The sequence below is a fragment of the Vespula pensylvanica genome, chromosome 11 (genome assembly GCF_014466175.1).
Source record: "Vespula pensylvanica isolate Volc-1 chromosome 11, ASM1446617v1, whole genome shotgun sequence".
Lineage (NCBI taxonomy): Eukaryota > Metazoa > Arthropoda > Insecta > Hymenoptera > Vespidae > Vespula > Vespula pensylvanica.
Window position 1 is genome coordinate 4392709 of NC_057695.1, and position 6719 is coordinate 4399427.

The window sequence follows — 6719 nt, forward strand, 5'->3', positions numbered from 1 at the left end:
GAGAGAGAGAGAGAGAGAGAGAGAGAGAGAGAGAGAGAGAGAGAGAGACAGGAGTGCCGAGTGTCTCGCGCTCGGTCGATCGGCCTCTCCTCTCAACGATTCGCGATTCGTCTCCCCTCAGCCCTCTTCGTCTCGCTTAAAGTGCGCGGTGCCCTTTCTCCTCCCTCTCCTCCTCTCTTCTCTCTCATCTTTTCTCCTCTCTTTTCCTCTCCTCTCCTCTCTTCTTTTCTTTTCTTTTCTTTTGCTCTCTCTTTTTCTTTCTCTTTTCCTCTCCTCTCTCTTTCTCTCTCTCTCTTTCTCTCTCTTTCTCTCGTATGGCCGCGATCGCAAGCAACCAGTTTCAGCGACGCAGCCTCGGCGCTCGCGCGATAACGGGTCGTTAACTTACCCACATCTGCCTTTCTCTCGACGTTTACCAACGCTTTGAACCTTCCTTTCTTTCGACGAAGACGCACGAGATACTACTGCTCCTCCTTTGACGTCATAACCCATGCCTTAGATCCATTCTCCGCGATTTCGCAGATCTAACCATCATTTGTCTCGAAATCATTTTTTTAACTTGACGATCTTCAAAAGCTATAGAGTTTTATATCACGAAAGAAGGAAAGAGAGAGAGAGAGAGAAAAGAAAGAAAGAAAGAAAGAAAGAAAGAAAAAAAAAGTACCGTAAGAAGAGACGTCGTCGTCCATCCGTATCCATTTTTGAACTTAGAAATCTATGAACTATATGAGGAAAAAAGGAAAAAATACGTATAATAATAAAAATGAAAGATCGATAAATGTTACCATAGTTTTAATATTGTTCCGTTCGTTGTCCTAATTTAGTGATATATTGTATTCAACGAAATTAATAATGCAATCAAAAGTTTCGTCATAAGTTCAAAGGGTTAACATTAAAAAATTTTTTTATCATTCAACAATCTCTCTCTCTCTCTCTCTCTCTCCTCCCTTTCTCTTTCTCTCTGTCATATAAATACATTATTTCTCTCTATCGTTCTTTCTCTTTATTATTTCTCCCTTATATTATTTTTCACTCTCATTTTTTTCTTATTCCTCCTCTTTTTATCTTATTCGTACTTTGTACTCATCATCGTGGAAAAGAAGCTTTCCTTTTTTCGTTCTTCGTTTACACGAGTCTTTAATTCAAACTTCTTCTCTCTTTTCCCTTCTCCTCTTCTCTCCATTTCATTCCATTCCTTTCCTTTCCTTTCCTCTTCTCTCCTCATCTTCTTTTCCTCTTTCAACGGCAAGCTTCGTGTTTACACGAGCCGAAGGGTGCATGCGCCACTACGTAGCCAGGAATAATCCCTTATAGCGTTCCATACGTTGTACGTTATACGTTTTGTTCATCCCCCGCTCACTCTCTCTTTTTCTCTTTCTCTCTCTCTTTCTCTGCTTCGTTTCCCGTACGACGATTTTCCTCTCTCGACTTCGTCGAAGCGCGAGCGCACGTGCGCTTCAATCCGCATCTGCTCGCGCATGCGGGACACGCGTCGTTCGTATACAGGCCATCGAACGCACTCAGGGTTGGGGTGTTTCTATTCCGTTAACCCCTCATTTTTCTGATATTTCAAAATTTCTAACTGCTCCTTTGTTTAAACAGAAAGAAAAAAATATATATATATATATATCGCGATTCGTAATGAGTAATATATCTATGTGACTTAATGACAAAACTCAAACAAAGTAATCGTTCGTTCATTTTTATAGAATACTTTTTATCTTCCCAAATATATAATTTGAAAACTAAAAATAGTACACTGAGATAGCATATGATGTATACAATATTATCTCATTATGCTATTTTTAGTTTCAACCTATGTATTTCGGGAGATAAAGAATATATAAAAATGGACGACGGATTACTTTGTTTTTTTAACTTGATGTGGTAATGAGTACATATATGTTGACTTTAAAATAATTGTCTTACGATGAATTGAAGATAGGATGTATCGAAGAAGAATTCTATTTATTTCGTTGATCAATATTTTATTGAAAGATATTGTTCGAATAAATAGCAGCCCGAATAAGAATAACTTTTGATTGTCGTTTCGTGATAACTTTATCAATTATTATTTGTCTTTGTGATTTTATTTTTATTCTTTTATTTCGTACTTTCTTTCTATGATAAAAATACAAGAGTTTGAAAATTTTATTTGACTTAATCTTTTTACTTTTTCGCTTATTTTCTTTTTCTTTTCTATTTTCTTTTATTATTGTTATTATTATTATTATTATTATTATTATTTTAAAATTTTGCTGGAAATATTTACACTGATTAAAAAACATATATCTATATTGTATATAAATTAATTCTGCATCTCTGTGTCTGTGTATGCATCTGTGTATGTGTATGCGTTGTATCACGTCCACCTACTACCTCCGGTGTTTCTATATTAAGCATCAGGAAGGGTTTCGACAAATGTTTATGTTATTCCATCGTGTTCCTCTTGGAGCACGCATATGGTGTGTTCAAGCCCAGTCCCTTCTTCTTTTTCTTCTTCTTCTTCTTCATCTTCTTCATCTTCTCGTTCTTCTTTTTCTTCTTCTTTTTCGCAGCAATGTGTTGAGCGATAAAAAATAACTCCTTCCGTAGGCATAAGCACGAGGAAGCTCGTTTAGATGTCCAAGTTAAAAAAGAAAGTCGTTTTAAGCTCGTGGGAAGAAGAGAAATAGTCATTAATCGTTTCATAAAGAAGCATGTGCGTCGCTCAAATCTTATTAAATTTATACGAAGCTGGCGATCTTGAAGTATATTTTAAAAAATTATGTAATCCAGATGCGAATAACCTAATTAATAATTATTTTAATTATTACGAAAATAATTTAGAAAAAGAAAAAAGATTTATATATATATATATATATATACAATAGTAATAATTGTTTATAGTTATCGATCAGATCGAAATTATAATACTTTTATGAATTCATAATCATTTATAAAAACGGTACATCAAACTGGATTGATAATCAAGACTTAATTATTGCGGAAGTAATTAAAAAAGAGAGAATAATAAAAAGGAAAAAGAGAATCGTATTTATATTTATCAATGACACGATCAAAGTTGATCTGATGTTCTTATTAAGGTAAAAAAAGACGGAGAGGAGAAGAAAAGAAACCAGATAATAAAGAAAATAATCCCATTCACATAAGCGGCATATAGAATCTCGGCAAATAGAGTCGATAATAATTCCACTTCCCAGCTGACTAATCACTTACCTAAACATTTTATAGTCGTCATTGAGAAAGAACTGTTGACTGTCTATGAACGAAGCTAAAAGAGACTAGAGAAAGATTTCTTTTTGTAGATCCTGAATGGATTAATAAGTACATTCAGAGTTCACCGGCACGTCCTCTTCGTCATCGTCATCATCATCATCATCATCATCGTCGTCGTCGACGACGACGACGTCAACGTCGACGTCGACGTCGACGTCGTCGTTGTCGAACGTCTATTAAAAGCTTTATAACAGTGTTGAGACTGGTGTCAGAGTCACGCAAAGAGAGTTCTTCTTTTTCTTTCTTCGTCTTTCTTGTGTCGTGAGAACCAGTAATACATCCCTGCATTAGTACGCGTGTGCATGCATATGCATAACGATAATGCAAGTACCGGCTGATACTAACGAGGAAACGTCGCTGACAATTACCGAGTATAACGGAGTTACACGATACATAGAGAGGTAGTTCTCGTCTTTACGGTTTAATATATTTCAAAGATTTCTCATATTTCTTTCTATTTCTCATAGATCCAATGTTATTCAATCTATCGTCTATTTCAACAAATTTATTGCAATCAAAATGTAAAAATAATTTTAATCGGCTATAATACCATGTTTTTAATACTCTCTTTTTCTTTTTTTTTTTTTTTTTCTTAGTTATAAAATTAATTGACGTTTCATGTATTCAAAAAAGAAAAAGTTATACTTATTTATATGTACCTGTAGTATAGTGTTATTTTTTTTTAATACGAAATTTGAATTTTATAGGATTAAATCTTTTATTACTAATGTTATATAAAAAAAAAAGAAAAGTCTTTGCTGATTATTGTTATTATTATTATTATTATGTTGTTTAACAAAATTTTTTGTCACTGAGAAATAAGTACAACACATTTAACTAAAAATGAATGACATAAGAAATTGCATTGTGTACGAAGATAAATTCTTTCGTTGAATCGTCTTAGATTTATCAATAAAGCATTATTGTTGGATTATTGTAGGACTACGTGTATTTACATCATATATGCTATGTTAATGACGTGTCGAATAAAAACGTGATCAAGAAACGTGTCGGCAGCAATGTTAACGTATATATACATGTATGTATATATATGTGCGCAATGACTAATGTCTTCCTCTCAGAAATACGATTAAATTCTCCGATTGTAAAAACAGAGAATTTTAATCCGAAAACTCAGCATGATTGATAATTTAATTTTTATTACATTTTCTTAATGATTCAACTCATAAAAACATTTTTTTTTTAATCGTAAATTTAAAAAAACAGACGCACATCAAAGATCGTTCTTAATCAAATAATTTTTTTTTCTTTTCCTTTTTTTAATTTAACTTCGATATATATTTAATAGTAAACACTGACATGTACGACGATAGCTCGATATCATGCGGAAAAATTTCAAATTGGAAAAAATTGTAGTTAATTAATTGTTGAAAGAAGAAAATTTATATTGTATGTTATACGAAGAAAAAAAAACAAAATAGAAGAAGATATTTATATCAATTGTCGAATTAGCTTTTAAATTCGATCCAAAAATAAATATATACTTGAACGCTCGTTTCGTTATATGAATTATCTCATAACTATTCCATGAGTAACGGAAGAGGGGAAATAGTAGAATGGATAGAAATGGAGAGAGTAGATGGAGGAAAAAAGAATAGAAAATCGAGAATAATCGTTCACTTTACAAAGTCACTGTGTGTAGCAGTAGTTCGAATCGATATTTCACTCACTCTACTACAAAGAGAGAATATTCTCTTTGTATGTTTCTCTTTGGAAAGAGAATGTCGGTCTAGGAACGCATTACTCATCGAGTAGTTCTAACATTGTCGACTAGTTAAACGTGTGTGAAAGAAAAAGAAAAAGAAAAGGAGAGACACGTGTTTTAAAAAACGCGCCAAAATCAAAAACGAAACATCTATTTTCTCGTTTATCTTTCTCAAACAATGAATCTTCTTCTTCTTCTTCTTCTTCTTCTTCTTCTTCTTCTTCTTTATAATCAACCGGTGAGAGAGAAATAAGCAAATATTCTAAAGTAATCTTCTAAGCAAATATCTGTACCGTTAACTAACCATCCGTCGGTTTTAACGGATTCACTGCGATCCGAAGTATAAGTGGTACATATGTTGATAATTAACAATGAAGTTTGTTGAACGTACAAGTTTTCTATATTTTCTATTTTTTTTTTTCTTCTTCTTTTTTCTTTTTGTTATTTCATTCTCGTATAACAGATATAATATTTCATTTTATAAGAGATCTTCTTAATCGAGATTTTCTTAAACTTAATTTCGATATTAAATTATTAAATCTGTCTTCTAAGCCCGTCAAAATATTTTGCCCGCATAAAAAAAAGAAAATATTTCTAATATTGTTTCTATCGTCTGCATTTGTTTCTAAATGTAAGAAGTAACACATTATACATAGAGTGGATAAAAAATTTCCAGACGACTTTGAAAAATCAATTACTCTTCTTCGAGACGTTTCAAGTTGATTTATTTTTCAGATTTTTTATCTACAAGGGTATTTTTTGCTTTTTAAATATGATTATATCATGAATGTATGTATTCGTATATACATACACATACGATTTGATACGCTTGTATCTGTGTATTTAATCGTGTATTTAATTCGTAACACCTGCGCGATATAAATCGTGCGAAAAATCGGTGTATCCAAAATTATCCAACAAAATAATCGATTCGCATAATTCTTTTCAAAGCGTGATTTCAATGAGAGTCGATTACGTGATCTCACCTGCTGTCTTACCTCGATTTTACGATCTTGATTAATGCAGAAGTCGTATCGAGATATTATGTAAAAATATGAAAAGAGGAAGAAAGAAGTGTCGTTCGAAAAAAATCGATTGTGAATGCAAATGAGAGAGACAGAAGGAGAGAAAGAGAGAGAGAGAGAGAGAAAATGTCGCTCGAAAAATCGATTGCGAATGCAAATGAGAAAGACAGATAGACAGACAGACAGACAGACATACATACAGAGACAGAGAGAGAGAGAAAGAGAGAAAGAGATAAACCGTAGGAAAGCTATGCGTTCTCTTTGAAATTCACTCGACGAAAAGGATTTGCACGTGGGGAACGTTTACGAGCGGTTGTAACTTCTTCTGGCGCACCTGCAACTAAATCCAGAGAAGGATCGAAAGTCTCTCCCTCTCCTTCTCTCTCTCTTTCTCTCTCTCTCTCTCTCTCTCTCTCTCTCTCTCTTTCTCTCTTTCTCTCTCCTGTTGAAGAGAAACTTTCGAGAACCGGTGCGTAGAGTGTGTAGTACGACAGATGGTGCTATCGGATTTCAGCTGGTGGTGGTAGTGATGGTGATGATGATGGTAATGGTGATGGCGATGGTTTGATGGTGATAGTGGTGGTAGTGATGGTGTGTTCGCAAAAGCTGTGCCTTCGGTATAATATAAGGAATATATTATTATTATTATTCTTTTATATAATCTTTTATCTTTTCATTTTCTTTTTTTT

The 6719-nt window shown here is 33.4% G+C and overlaps 1 protein-coding gene across 1 annotated transcript in view; it reads left to right on the forward strand.

Annotated features, from left to right (window-relative positions):
- The window catches only part of LOC122633046 (mucin-17-like), a 44798-nt gene that overhangs the window by 3622 nt on the left and 34457 nt on the right, over positions 1-6719 (forward strand). The gene's annotated exons all lie outside the window — the stretch shown is intronic.